This window comes from Sorex fumeus, unplaced genomic scaffold, assembly GCF_029834395.1.
Source record: "Sorex fumeus unplaced genomic scaffold, SorFum_2.1 ptg000037l, whole genome shotgun sequence".
Lineage (NCBI taxonomy): Eukaryota > Metazoa > Chordata > Mammalia > Eulipotyphla > Soricidae > Sorex > Sorex fumeus.
In genome coordinates this window covers 28530999-28545775 of record NW_026606094.1, presented here as the reverse complement: position 1 = coordinate 28545775, position 14777 = coordinate 28530999, and the positions used below count along the sequence as shown (strand labels likewise).

At 40.8% G+C, this 14777-nt stretch overlaps 1 protein-coding gene across 1 annotated transcript in view; it reads right to left on the bottom strand.

The window, feature by feature from the left end:
- FBXL13 (F-box and leucine rich repeat protein 13) overlaps window positions 1-14777 on the bottom strand; it is a 219903-nt gene that overhangs the window by 200471 nt on the left and 4655 nt on the right. The window lies entirely within an intron of this gene.

Here is a 14777-nt window from a genome sequence, read left to right as displayed (position 1 = left end):
TAGTGGGATAACAAATGCCCAAAAGCAAGAGAAAATGAGAACTGGTCTTTAATAAGAAGCTTACCATGGGAGGGATGGGGGGAGGGCACAGCAACATTGAAAGAAGTGGACCCTTGGTAAGTGCTGAATGTGGTACTGAATGTGCTAAGCATAAAACACTATCATTTACAGCACTCTATATCATGATGCCTAAAATGAAATTTTAAAAAATCTTCATAAATGAAACAGATGAAAGAGTAGATATTTGCTGGAGAATATCTGCATTAGGAGGGAATAAAAACTCTTCTGTTTTGTTTTGTTTTTGTGCCACACCATACAATACTCAGGGGACCGTGTAGTGCCTGGAATTAAACCTGGGATTCCCACATGCAAAGCATATGCTAAGCCCATTAAGCTCTCTATCTGGCACAAACAACACGTTCTCTAAAGATAGTCAAACTGAAGACATGGCTGTGATGTTTTAGAGAAATGTTCCTATTCTTGTTTAAGTGTGTGAAATTCCTGTCTTTTGTTTGTTTGTTTTGTTTGGGAGTCATAACCAGCAGTGTTCAGGGCTTACTCCTGGCTCTGCACTCTGAGATCACTACTGGTGGTCTCAGGGGGGCTTATGGGATGCAAGGCAAATCCCCTACCTACTTTACTATCATTCCCGCCCAGTAAAACTCCTTTCTAAAGTAAAAAGTTCTTCAACCATGAAAGTGACTGAGAAAATCATCAAAATCTACTGTGAATTCTCTAAGTCTTTTAAAATTATACTTCTATTTGATTCTTCATACCCCATATATTTGAAAACTAGCAAAGTCCACATAGATGCAAAACAAATAACTTAGAATATAAGATAATGCTTAAAACATATGTATGGAAATCAGAATGATGAAGCTATCTTATTTTCGATTGCTTACTGGGAAACAAATGACTTTGAATCTCAGATAATGTTTAAAACACACATGTGGAGATCAGAAAGATATAGCCATCTTAATTTTCAAATGCTTGTTTCTTTGTATTTTTAAGCTTCACAGATCAGAAAACTAATTTTACTGAGAGGTTATCATGAAGAAGTCAAATTAAGTTGAGAGGAGGACTCTCTGGAATGCTAATAAAGGCATATGACACAGGCATGCATTCAAATGTTCACTTTTGCTTTAAAAAAAAAGAAATCTCTGTTCACCCAGCACCTCTAGAGTGACCCAGGCATCCCCGCCACTGCAGGGTCCAAGCAGCATCTCAGCCTCTCAAGCCTCTGAACTGAACCACTAGCCAGATTGAGGAAACCCTAAGCCTCCCAAGCATCTCTTGGGAGGTTCTCTCTAACCCAACCAAAAAAATCTCTGTTCAAATTTTCCCACTGGGAAAAATAAAGTTGACTCTTTTATATATTAATTGTGAAAGCACAATAAATAAAAATTACAAATCCACTCATTTGGTGATTTTTTTGTTTGTTTTCATTTGGAGGGAATGAGATTTGACATCTGCGGTGCTCAAGGTCCATCCTAGGGGGCGTCACTGGAGGTCCCTGCAGTTTCAGGAGAAGCACCGTGGCTCCATATGCCAAGCAAGGACTGCCGTGCTTTCAGTCACCTCCCTGACCCCAGTGGCTTGGGTTTTGTAAGCAGAAACAAACTTTGCAGACATTTCCACAAAATGAATGTTTGATAATCAAAAACGTGAATCACTTTATAATTGTTGTTGTTGCTGTTGTTATAATTATGCTTTGTTTTTTAAAGAGGAATTCATTTTTTTTGTGGTGCCAGGAATTGAACCTAGGGCCTCACACATATAAGTACTCAGTTTCTGAACCACATCCTCAGCTGCAGGATTTTATTACTGCTAACCTTTAAAAAGGCTAAGATCTTCATTCCTTCTCAGTAAAACACTTGTATAAGAACACTGCCTCCACCACCCGCCTCCCAAAAAAAAAAAAAAAAAAAAAAAAACCCACAGGATTTAATTACTCAGATTAACTTTCCCAGACTTGTGAATCCACAAAACAACTGTGTGATTCTCTACTTTCTTTTGACTCTACTTCCCTAATTTCAGACCCTGACATTTCTCAAATATTCTTAACAATGTTTCCTTCTTTCCACTACTGCTCATCTCTCAATGACCAAGCAATGCAGGGGTGGAATCCCCTTGCTTCGAATCCTGGAACTGCAATCTAGTATGACCAGTGACTTCTTGTTATCTTTTTCCTTAACTATACATGGGACAGTGAAAAAAAAAAAACATAAGCAACATGGCTAATAGAATTAAATGAATCAATACACAGTAATTACTATGAATAGTGGTTAGCACAAAATAGGTACTCAGTAGATAATAATGAAATCAAAATATCATAGTATTTATGTTGTTTTTGTTATTGGATTTGGGGCCACAACCTCAGGGACTACTCCCATCTCCATGCTTGAGAGCTGTTCTCAATAGTGCTTTAAGGGACCATAGGGTGCTGTGGATGGAATCTGGGGCTCCAGCACGCATACTCTCCCTCCAGTCCAATAACATTTTAAATTATTCCACTGGTAAGCATTAGAGAAAAAGACACAGGCAAAGAGAGAAATTCAAAAATATCCCCTGCACCAGTCAAATGAGAAAGAGGGGAAACAGATATTTTATACTATGCCTAATGGAAGAACAAGACAAATGAACTTAAGGGAAACAACTAAAAAGAGAATTTGACAGATCAATAGTTTAAATGTATACTTATGTTTGTAAAAGGCAGTAACTGTCTATTAGGACTAGAAGAAGCGAGAAGCAGAGTACAAACTCAATACCAGAAACAGGCATGGAGGATCAAATCCTGGCAAGATCAACACATAAACGAAAGTCACAATTTCGTTTCTTCCAAGATGCTGCGATGCACCACCTTAGCCTTCCAAGGGCATCTCCTGCTTCTAGGCTCACAGGTGATCCAGAGCAGGACTCAGTAATTCTAGCACGCAGGTCTCTCCACTCCACCCCAGACACAGATTGTGAATACATGGCATTTCCTCCAGAACTTGAAAGCTGTTTTTTTTTTCACATTATGTATCTGGAAATACTTTATTCACATGCAAACCCAGAAAGAGGCTTCTTTTACATAGATGGTAAAATGATAAATATATAGTTCCACACCTTGTTTTTTTTATGTACAATGAGTTTTTTTTAATGAAATGCATATGGGAGGTCCGGGTGCAGACCCCCTAAGCAACCCACAACACGGCAACTGGAATAGCCCCTGAGCACCCTTCCCGCCCACCCACCCCCAAACACCCACAAAGGCATTGCTGACCACTTGTTTCAGAAAGAAACCCCTATAGTTAGGAACTGGTTTAAGTCCCTAAACACTGTCCCAAGTCCATTCTGCCTAACATGCAACCCTCCCAAGGAGCAGGTGACAGTCCTAAATGACCTGATCCCATGAGAGCTGGAGTCAACAGGCTTTTGTTCTAGGCAAGTTGTTGTTCTACTGGACACTGTCCTTTGTTTCTGTGGAAATTAGCAAGCTTAAAATTTGAAAATGACAGGTGAAGAGACAGTACAGCCAGTGGAGCATTTGCCTTGCACGCAGCCAACCAACCCAGGTTCAATCCTCAGCATCCCAGGTGGTCCCCTGAGCACTGCCAGAAGTGACCCCGGAGTGTAGAGCTAGGAGTAACCCCTGAGCATTGCTGGGTATGGTCCCAAAATAAAAACAAAATAATTTTTTCAAAAATTGGGCACAAGGGGATATCTCTCCTATTTTAATAAAAATGTCTCTTATTAAAATAGGGGATGACAAATTTTTATTCTAGAAAATTTTCCCTGAAAGTATACTTACCATTTCTGAAAGGGGCCAGCTGGCCTCCGTCATTGAGGGGGCCCTTAGGGAGCAGGATCTGGCCCTCAAGACCTGAACGTGACAGATTTTAAGGCTGACCAGAAAGACAAAGAACAGCTGTCTCTAGCACCCTCTAGTACACAGGAACAAGACAGTGGATCTGATACCTGCTATAGCATGCCTGACCCAGTGGGGGTGAGAGCCAGCCATCGAATCCTGGATAGGTGACTCATTACTAGAGAAATAATAAACCATATGCTTTCTGTTTATTGGGATGTCCCATGATTTTGCTTCTGGAATTGCATCTGTGAGTCTAGCAAGGTTGAAAGAAGCCCAGGGAGAAGACACAATCTTTTCCTCCCAAGTCCAACAAACTAGTTCCTCTCTCCCACAACTGGTCAGAGGTCTCTTGCTAACATTTCTGATACTTGAATCTCTAATAAAAATGTGTCATTTTAGACCCTTTAGAAAAAAATCCTTGTTAAAAGAGATCTATAAATTATCCAATTTTTACTGTGTTTGGCATATCAAATACGTCACGGGGAGCTTGCCAGGCTCTGCCGTGCGGGCGAGATGCTCTCGGTAGCTTGAGATACTCTCGTTGGAAACCATCTCTAAAGAAACATTACAGGGTCGGAGCGATAGCACAGCAGGTAGGGCGTTTGCCTTGCACGCGGCCAACCCGGGTTCGATCCCCGGCATCCCATATGGTCCCCCAAGCACCACCAGGAGTAACTCCTGAGTGCAAAGCCAGGAGTAACCTCTGAGCATTGCTGGGTGTGACCCAAAAAGCAAAAAGAAAAAAAAAGAAAAAAGAAACATTAAGCATTAAACCTCTGCATGAAAATTTTAAAAATTGCATTAAAATAGGAAACTTAGTATGAAAATCATGATTTCTGGGTCTGAGAGATAGTAAGGCAAGTAAGGCATTTATCTGCCTTGCACACACTTGGGGTTCAATGCCCTGCTCCCCTTCTCGCCCCCCTTGTCACTCCCCCACATTACATACATCCCCAGAACCTCATCAGAACTGATCCCTGTCGGCAGAGCCAGAAGAAAACCCTCAGTTTTAATGGGTGTGGCCCAAAAACAGAAGTACAAAAGTCATGATCTGCAACTTAAATACGCCCTCTAATGGAAAGATTTGGTTTCACAGACTCCTGTATTCAGTTCGAAGATACTAAACTGAAATATGCATAAATAATTTGAAGAACACACTTTTTCACCCGGTCTAATGACTAGATATATCTGCTTCTTTAGGACAGAGAAGGGGCCACTGATGTCATATCAAGGAAAATGGTAGTTGGAAATAATCACTCGGGACAAAAACTGAGGGTAAAGTGGTATGCATGTTTCAGTAACAATATTGCAAACCACAGTGCCGGAAAGAAAAATAAGAGAGACAGAGAAGAAAAGTGTGCCACAGAGGCAGGCCATGGAGGGGGGGTTTGGGGAAGGGGGGCAGGAAGAGGGAAACTGGGCACATTTGTGGTGGGAAATGTGCATTGGTGAAGGGCCACGTGTTGGAACTTTGGATGACTAAAACTCAATCATGAACAAATTTGTAACTGTGTATCTCAAGGTTATACAGTATTCAAAAATTAAAATAAATAAATAAAATAAAGGTATATACCTGCTTAATATAGCATAGGTGATATAACATTATTGTCTACCCCTTCTTATTCTCATGTGACAGGTGACAATATTTCTACTCAACCAGCAGTTTTAAATAACCAGCTATCTAAAATTCTACAAGCAGGGTTTCCTTGTATGAGCTCCTATCTTAATGATATCCCTTAAAACACAAATATCCTTTGGAAGGAATATCTCTATTCTAATATCTCAATAGATTCATTATGGCTTGAGAAGAGTAGCTCAGAGATGTCAGAGAAAGGAATGAAGGTACCAAAAGGAAATACTTAGATTTCCTACAAGTCTGTCTAGATGCAGGTTGTTTGTACATTTTTTTAACTTAAAATTTCTAAAATATATTTTCTGTGGTTTTAAGGTATATAATAAATGTATATTAAATTGCCCAATGTATTTAATCATTTCATTCATTTACTTTTAATCTAAAATGAAAGTTTGAAGAAAATAAACATTGTGATGTAAGAAAGAAGCCTCTTATATCTCTGTGGCTATATATTTTGTATAAACAATATATTTATTTGAAATAAATATATATTATAAAACATTTATTTTAGTAGGGGGAGGATCTTGACCCACAGCTGGCAGTGCTGGAGGCTTCAGGGCTACACTAACAATGCCCAGGGCACCATTTGGTGCCAGGGATCAAATCGGGCTTGAATAACTTATCAGAGATGTTAAGTTTTCTAATATTTACTAGCTGCTATGCACTGAGAACTTGTGCCATAAATTTGTGCCATAACCTCCACATTCCACTGAGAACTGTCTGCCCCAGAGATTTATATATTAAAGTCCTTATTCCATTTGGATAGTACTTGGAAATGGCAGTAATCAGATTTAGATGACATTATGAGGGCCGGGCTCTATCCTCACAATACAAGGTGGGAGTTATTTGTTCTCTCTCTACAATGTAAGGTCTTACTAAAAAGCTACTACCTGCAAACCAGAAGAGAGAGTCCTCCGCAGAATCACTGATTGCAAGGAACCCTCATCTCAAGTCGCCGGTCTCCAGATCAGTGAAAAAACACTGTTGCTTATAAACCACACAGTTTAAGATGTTTTGTACGGCTTCTTATGCAGGTTAAACACTAGCCATCTCTGATTGTCCTTCTTTGCACTAAGAGATTTTGTTTAGATAGATCTGGATAGGGAGGCAGATTCAGTAGCATCCAGAGAGAGAGAACTACAAAAGGGTGATTAAGTTCAGAAAGCCAAAAGGTAGGAAATTTGAATCCCCATTCACAACCCCATAAGGAATTTACTTCTTACAGCTAAAAGATTTGAGATCAAGGTGCTGACACATTGTGCCTGGTGAAAGCCACTTGCTAGTTAATTCATAAAACAGTCATCTTTTAACAAGGAACCGAGCACAGGAATTCTTTCTAAGGTCTTCATTGTAAAGACACTAAATCCATTCTTTTTTGTGGGTTTTGTTTTATTTTGTTTTTAGCCAAATCTGGCTATGCTCAGGGATTACTCCAGGCTCTGTGTTGGGGGCGGGGGGGGGGGGTCACCCCTGGAAGGTTTGGAGATCAAACGCAGATTTGATCACCAAATATCATCAAATATTTGGTGATAATAAATTATAAAGAAATTTATTCTAAAACAAAATTTAGGTCAGAGAGAAAGTTCAGTAGGAAAGGCACTTGCCTTGTACCTGACTAACACAGATTTACTCTCAAGCATCACATATGATCCCGTAAGTGATCCCTGCAAGGAATGACCCCTTAGTGCAGGGCCTGGAGTAAGTCCTAAGCACCAATAGGTGTGGTCTAAACACAAAAAAAAAAAAACAAAATTTAAATTTGTGCCATAACCCCCACTTTCCATAATGTGGCCATGCTATATGGGATGATGATTTTCAGCTAAGCTAGGATGTACATGGTCTTATTCTCGAATTCCCTCTGTAACAAAGAGCCTAATTACAGTGGAGATGTCCTCTCTCTCAACTGGAGACCATTTTCACCTTTTTTTCCTGGACCCAAAAAAACAGAATTCTATCCCAGCCTATTCAAGAGCTGCCTTTGAGACTTAGGGTGGAAGGGGTTCATTTCTACACCTAGCAGGTCAAGTCCATCTAGGGGCCTGATGACCACCTTGTGGGACTGGGAGGATAGTTTTCCATGCTGAGCAGGGATTGGCTGCCCCCCATCTCTTGCATTCTTCCTTATTTTCCTTGAGGTTCGGGGGTGAGGAGGTACTCTGGGTACAAATCTAAATGAAGATTAATGTTGACTCATAAATGATCATATAGCTGCTAACTAGTTGTCTATGGGGACACTTGTTCTTGGTGTTGAAACTTGGTGTTCTATAAGCAGATCACAAAAAGGCCAGTATGAGGGGACCAAGACTACTGGTACACAGACCCAGCTGAACTCTGACGATATACCACCAACTTACCAAGCATGTCAGTGAACCCTCTTGTAAGAGGTACGTCACCCCTGTGATCTCATCTACCCTCACTACACACCTTATGTTACATCCAGACATGATTATCTTTTAGCTTTTTAGAGCAAATAAACAATAGTATAATGAACCCCTAGCACTCATCATCCAATTTCAACAATAATCATCATGCTATAATTCTCACATTATCTATATATACAGCCACTTTCCCTTCAGTTCTCAGTTGTAATTTTTAGGTAAAATTTATATGGAATTAAATTCACAAATTTTAGCTGTAAAATTTGAAAATCCAAAACCTATTTTTCAATTCCCCAGAAAGTTCCTTTGTGTCCCTTTGCATTTACGTTTTCATACTAGTCAGCATCTACTAATACCACTACTTTGAATAAAAGACTTTTCCCTGGGGCTGGAGAGACAGTACAGGTGGGAAGGCACTAACCTTGCATGAAGCCAACCCCAGTGCAATCTGTAGCATTACATATAAGCCCCTGAACACTGCCTGAGTTGACCCTAAGTACAGCGCCAGGATTATGTCCTAAGTAACCCCCAGGTAAGATTCAGTTTTTTAATTATTCTAACTCTAATCATTAAATTCCAATATTAGATTCCATTTTAAAGTATTTGAATGATAGCACAGCAAGTAGGGCATTTGCGTTGCACGCAGCCAACATGGCTGACCCGAGTTGGATTCCTCCGCCCCTCTCGGAGAGCCCGGCAAGCTACCGAGAGTATCTCGGCCGCACAGCAGAGCCTGGCAAGCTACCCGTGACGTGTTCAATATGCCAAACACAGTAACAACAAGTCTCACGATGAAGACGTTACAGGGCCCGCTCAAGAAAATCGATGAACAATGGGAGGACAGTGACAGTGACAGTGGTTTAATTTTTATAAATTTAAAAACAGGAAAATGGGACAGGAGGAATACTACTGCAGGTAAAGTGCTTGCCCCACAAATGGCCAACCTGATTTAATCCCCAGCATCCCAAAGAATCCCTCAAGCCCCTCTAGAAGTGGAGAGCCAGGAGTAAGTCCTGAGTACTACCGGGTATGGCCCAAAGCCAAAAAAAAAATATTTTTTTTTAATTTAAAACAACAGGGAACAGACAAAATAGAGAAAGATACATAATTTTTGTTATTAATGAACAAAAAAGGAATCAAATGGACAGTCAAGAACTAAAAAATTGTCTGAAATTAAGAACTTATATGATGTATTTATAGTAGACTAAACAAAGAATTAAACATAAACAGTAAACTTAAAAGCAGTTAATGAAAAGCATTTAAACTTAAGAACAGAGAAAGAAAGAACGGAGAAAACGAAGCTGAAGAGATAGGAGAAGGGTTAAAGTGCTTTCCTTGCATGCAGCTGATTCTGGTTCAGTGCCCAAGCGCTATAAGAAGTAATCCTAGAGCACAGAGCCGTTAGCCAGGAGGAAGCCCTGAGCACAACCAGACCCTATGTGCCCCCCAACCGCAGCCAAAACGAAGGAATAGGGCGGGTAGGGGGAATAACAGAATAAAGTAAAAGAAACATGATGTAAGATAAGGCTAAAACATACCTAACATTTATTACTGGAGTCCCAGAAGAAGAAAAATGGTTAGATAGAAGCAATATTTGAAAATGACCAAGAATTTTTTTTAGTTAGTTTGCCCTTGCAAAGGGCCTAACCCAGTTCGATACCAGGCACCCTCCATATGGTTCCCCAAACCCATTAGGAGTGATCCCTAAGCACATAGCCAGGAGTAGATCCCTCAGCACTGCCAGGTGTGGCAAAATAAATAATTAAGTAAATAAATTAATAAAATAATCAGACACTGTTCAAGAGATTTATAAGGAAATATATTTCAATTTTCTCGTTTGCCAAGGCGTCGAAAATCAGATGGGCTGGACACGTAATGCAATTTGGAGATGACTGCTGGACTAGAGCCATTACCAACTGGATTCCACGGGACATCAAAAGATCCATGGCTGCTCATCTAGAAGATGTTCAGACTTCTTGGTCAAGACCCTGAACGATCGGTTTGAGGCTCTTTTTGTTCCTGGAGCGAGCAGACGCCACTGGGCTACACTAGCACGCAACAGGGACAAATGGAGACATTACTGGTGCCCACTCAAGCAAATCGATGAGTAACAGGATGTCAAGTGATCAAGTGATATTTCAAGTAGAAAAATGAGGTTTTATTATAACAGGTAGATGGAGTTCAGAAGTGGCAAGAGTAAAATCAATGACAAAAGAGTATGTATTTCAATGCTTGCAGAAGGCAGATTTTAGAAAAACCCATAAACTGGAAACTGGGCCAGCTGCACAGTTGTATGGAGCATTGAAGTACAACCCCGAGAGTCTCTTAGGGGAAGTAACTAATAGTTTAATATGGTTGTGTGGGGTCCCAGAAGACTGCTCTCTTACACTTGAGGGTAATGTGATAGCAGAGGAAAGTAGACCCGTCAGGAGAATAATATCTAGGAATCAGGGAGCACTTCTGAGACCTCTTTTCTCTAGAGTGGAGCAATGTGTTAGGCTGCTGAAGTAGGAGCAATCAGGAGTGTCTTATGCAGCTCTGTACTGTTCTAGCAAGTGGACAGACAGGTGAGCAGAAACTATGGCTTCCCTCATGTCTCATGACCTTCAACTCAGTTTATTTTTTTTTTTATTGAATCACCGTTAGATACAGTTACAAAGCTTTCATGTTTGAGTTTTGGTCATACAATGATCAAACACCCATCCCTTCACCAATGCACATTTTCCACCACCAAAGTCTGCATTATCCCCCCATCCCAACCCTCTCCCTGCCTGTGTGGTAGACAATTTCCACAATACTTTCTCTCTACTTTGATTACATTCAATATTTCAACACCAGTCCCACCATTATTATTTGGAATTTTCCCATCACCACTCAAACCTGCCAAAAAGGTAATGCTAGACAATTTATTTTATGTTGCTTGTTATGAATAGAGGGCTGGAGTGATAGCACAGCGATAGGACATTTGCTTTGCACGCAGCCAGCCTGGCTGAGCCAGGTTCGATTCCTCTACCACTCTCGGAGAGCCCAGCAAGCTACCAATCTCGCCCACGCAGCAAAGCCTGGCAAGCTACCCATGATGTATTAAATATGCCAAACACAGTAACAACAAGACTCAAAATGGAGACGTTACTGGGCCTGCTCGAGCAAATCGATGAACAAGGGGAGGTCAGTCTTTGACAGTGTTTGACAGTTATGAATAGCATATGAAATTTTAATAGCTCCTGAAATTCTAAAATTTTAATAATTAGGGTCTGGAGAGATCTCTGCAGCAAGCTGCTCAGTTGTGCATGTCTCCGGATTGAGGCCGTTACGGGGCTTAAGTAGTAGAAGGAAGCAGTTGGTGGGTGTCATTTCAGAGTACCATCGGGGCAGAGGGGATGAGAGGGATCGGCTCCTCCTCCATTCTGTGAGGCCCGGCGTTTGCCATTACTGCTCTGGCTTAGGCTCATTTTAAGCTCTGCTCCTACTCCATCGTTGTGCCCTGGACTGTGTAATTACTCAGAATGGCTCCATTCTGCATTTTTAACATAGCATTCTAATTTGTGAGTCCTAACTTCTATTTTTCCAGGAATCTTGTTCAATTACTCCTCCAATTCTTTTCACTTACTTCTTAGGCGCCTACACTTGGTACCATAGTACCATGTATCAATATCATGTCTTATCCTCATTTCCCACCCAGTGCTTGGTGTCCACAGTCCATCACTTAAAGCACTTTTAAAAACTGGGCTCCAAGGGCTGGAGCGATAGCACAGCAGGTAGGGCGTTTGCCTTGCACGCAGCCAACATGGCCAACCCAGGTTCGATTCCCAGCATCCCATATGGTCCCCCGAGCACCGCCAGGAGTAATTCCTGAGTGCATGAGCCAGGAGTAACCCCTGAGCATCTCCGGGTGTGACCCAAAAAGAAAAAAAAAGAAAAAAGAACTGGGCTCCATTACCACTGTTCTTGCATTCTATATAACAAGAAAATACCTCTCCTGGATGAAGTCTGCTGTTTCTATATTTTCATCTGATTTACTTGATCCTGAGAGTGGTGTCAAGATAATGAAATGCAATAATCCAGCAATACCACTTCTAGGAATATATCAGTGGCCCAAAAACACGAAGCAGAAATGCAATCTTCACTTTTTTTTCCCTTTATTTTATTTTATTTTTTTTAAAGTTGTAGATTTACAATTTTTTGTGCTTTGGTTTCAATTATACAATGATCAGATACCCATCCCTCCACCAGTGCCCATTTTCCACCACCATGGATAATATCCCTCCCACCCCCATCCCCCCATCCCCCCTGTCTCTGTGGCAGGGCAATCCCCTGTGTTCTCTCTCTCCTTTTGGGTGTTGTGGTCTGCAAAAGAGGCATTGAGTGGCAAACATGTTCAGTCCATAGTCTACTTTCGACATGCATCTCCCCTCCTGGGAGGATCCTCCAAACATCCTTTATTTGGTGCTCCCTTCTCTATCTGAACTGCCCTTTCCTCTAGGATACCCGGCTGGCCTCTAAGTTATGGAGTAATCCTCCTGGTGCTGATCTCAGCTATTCTTGGGTATTAATCTCATACTTTGTTACTTTATATCCCCCAGATGAATGCAATCTTTCTATGTCTATCCCTCTCTTTCTGACTCATTTCGCTTAGCATGATACTTTCCATATTGTACCACTTGTATGTAAATTTCATGACTTCATCTTTTCTAAGAGCTACATAGTACTCCATTGTGTAGATGTACCAAAGTTTCTTTAACCAGTCATCTGTTCTTGGGCATTCAGGTTTCTTCCAGTTTCTGGCTATTGTAAAGAGTGCTGCAATGAACAAACAAGTGCAGATGTCACTTCGACTATACATTTTTGCCTCTCTGGGATATATTCCCAGGAGTGGTATTGCTGGGTCAAATGGGAGCTCAATTTCTAATTTTTTGAGAATCGTCCATACTGTTTTCCAGAAGGGCTGAACCAGTGGACATTCCCACCAACAGTGAAGGAGTGTCCCTTTCTCGCCACATCCACGCCAGCATCGGTTGCTTTTGTTCTTTTGAATGTGGGCCACTCTCAGAGGTGTGAGATGGTATCTCATTGTGGTTTTGATCTGCATCTCCCTGATGATTAATGATGTAGAGCATTTTCTCATGTGCTTTTTTGCCATTCGGATTTCTTCTTTGAGAAAGTTTCTGTTCATTTCATTCCCCATTTTTAGATGGGGTTGGATGTTTTCTTCTTGTGGAGTTTAACCAGTATTTTGTATATCCTGGATATCAACCCCTTGTCAGATGTGTATTCGGTGAATATCCTTTCCCATTCTGTAGACTGTCTTTGTATTTTGGTCACTGTTTCTTTGGAGGTGCAGAAGCTTCTTAGTTTAAGATAGTCCCATTTATCTATCTCTGTTTTCACTTGCTCGGCCAGTGGCGTGGCATCTTTGAAGATACCATTAGCTTCAATGTCATGGAGGGTTCTGCCAACTTTATCTTCAATGTACCTTATGGTTTCTGGTCTGATGTTGAGGTCTTTAATCCATTTTGATCTTACTTTTGTACATGGTGTTAGGCAGAGTTCTGAGCCTATTTTTTTGCATGTAGCCGTCCAGTGATGCCAACACAATTTATTAAAGAGGCTTTCCTTACTCCACTTCACATTACTTGCACCTTTATCAAAGATTAGATGAGCATATGATTGAGGAGAGATGTCAGTGTATTCAACCCTGTTCCATTGGTCTGCAGTTCTGCCTTTGTTCCAGTACCATGCTGTTTTAATTATTACTGCTTTGTAGTACAGTTTGAAGTTCGGGAGGTTGATTCCTCCCATTTTCTTTTTCCCAAGAATTGCTTTAGCTATTCGTGGGGGCTTATTGTTCCATATAAATTTCAGGAGTGTTTGCTCCATTTCTTTGAAGAATGTCATGGGTATCCTTATAGGGATTGCATTGAATTTATACAATGCTTTCGGTAGTATTGCCATTTTGACAATGTTAAGTCTCCCGACCCATGAGCAGGGGATATCTTTCCATTTCCTCATGTCCTCTTTTATTTCCTGAAGTAGCGTTTTGTAGTTTTCTTTGTACAGGTCCTTTACTTCCTTAGTTAAGCTGATTCCTAGGTACTTGATTTTCTGGGGCACAATTGTGAACGGGATTGTTTTTTTCATGTTGCTTTCTTCTCTCTCACTGTTTGCGTATAGGAAAGCCATGGACTTTTGGGTATTGATTTTATAACCTGCAACTTTACTATACGAGTCTATTATTTCTAGGAGTTTTTTGGTGGAAGTTATTGGGTTCTCTAAGTAGAGTATCATATCATCTGCGAATAGTGAGAGCTTGATTTCTTCCTTTCCTACCTGAATGCCCTTAATATCTTTTTCCTGCCTAATCGCTATTGCAAGTACTTCCAGTACTATATTGAACAGCAGTGGAGAGAGTGGGCATCCCTGTCTCGTCCCTGATCTTAGAGGGAAGGCTCTCAGTTTTTCCCCATTGAGGATGATGCTTGCTGTAGGCTTGTGGTAGATGGCTTTAATTATGTTGAGGAAGGTCCCCTCTATACCCATTTTGGCTAGGGTTTTCATCATAAAGGGGTGCTGGATCTTATCAAATGCTTTCTCTGCATCTATTGATATGATCATATGCTTTTTATCTTTTCTTTTGTTGATATGGTGGATTATGTTGATTGATTTCCGAATGTTAAACCATCCTTGCATCCCTGGGATGAATCCTACTTGGTCATGGTGTATGATCTTTTTGATGAGTAGTTGGATTCTATTTGCTAGTAGTTTGTTGAGGATCTTTGCATCTGTGTTCATCAGGGATATCGGCCTGTAATTCTCTTTCTTTGTGGTACCTCTGTCTGTTTTTGGTATCAGTGTGATATTTGCTTCGTAGAAACTGTTCGGAAGTGTTTTTGATATTTCAATTTCATGGAAAAGC